We start from the raw sequence: 635 nt of genomic DNA, 5'->3' as shown, positions 1-635 counted from the left end.
GCTTTCTCAAATCCTATTTCTTGTGTATTGTGTTCAGTTCATTTCACTTGCTAGAGTCTTACGCTTTCGTGTATTTCTGGGCTCATGCGAAAAGAATCATTTGGCCTGTATCAAATACATATCTATCCTTGAAATTTCAAGAAATTTTTTAAAATTTTTTTAATGTTTATTTATTTTGGAGACAGAGAGACAGAGCATGAGCAGGGAAGGGGCAGAGAGAGAGGGAGACAGAGAATCTGAGACAGACTCCAGGCTCTGAGCTGTCAGCACAGAGCCCGGTGTGGGGCTTGAACCCACGAACCGCAAAATCACGACCTGAGCCGAAGTCAGACGCTCAACCAACTGAGCCAGCCAGGCACCCCAAAATTTCAAGTAATTTTAAGAATGTTCAACATGACAATCCAAATTATTTATAAGCAATCACAGACCATTCATACATAAATAGATTTTTTTTTACTGTTGTATTGCTGCAGGAACGAAGACATTGAAACCCACTAACATTTAGTTAAAATAGATGAATTTGGATAAAGGAAAAATGGATTTTTGTGTAAGTTTTTAGTAACCCTCTGTAAGTTTTCAAAATCAGTCACAGATGAAAAGGTTTTCTTCAAAGGACCACATACTGCATGATTCCA

General features: G+C 38.1%; 1 non-coding gene across 1 annotated transcript; it reads right to left on the bottom strand.

Annotated features, from left to right (window-relative positions):
• Positions 1-272: 272 nt before the first annotated feature.
• On the bottom strand, positions 273-357 carry TRNAR-UCG (transfer RNA arginine (anticodon UCG)). The gene has a single exon. It is a non-coding gene; the product is annotated as a tRNA-Arg (tRNA).
• Positions 358-635: the final 278 nt, after the last annotated feature.

Source organism: Prionailurus viverrinus, chromosome F2, assembly GCF_022837055.1.
Source record: "Prionailurus viverrinus isolate Anna chromosome F2, UM_Priviv_1.0, whole genome shotgun sequence".
Classification (NCBI taxonomy): Eukaryota; Metazoa; Chordata; class Mammalia; order Carnivora; family Felidae; genus Prionailurus; species Prionailurus viverrinus.
The sequence above is the reverse complement of the archived record's forward strand: the minus strand, read 5'-3'. Positions and strand labels throughout refer to the sequence as shown.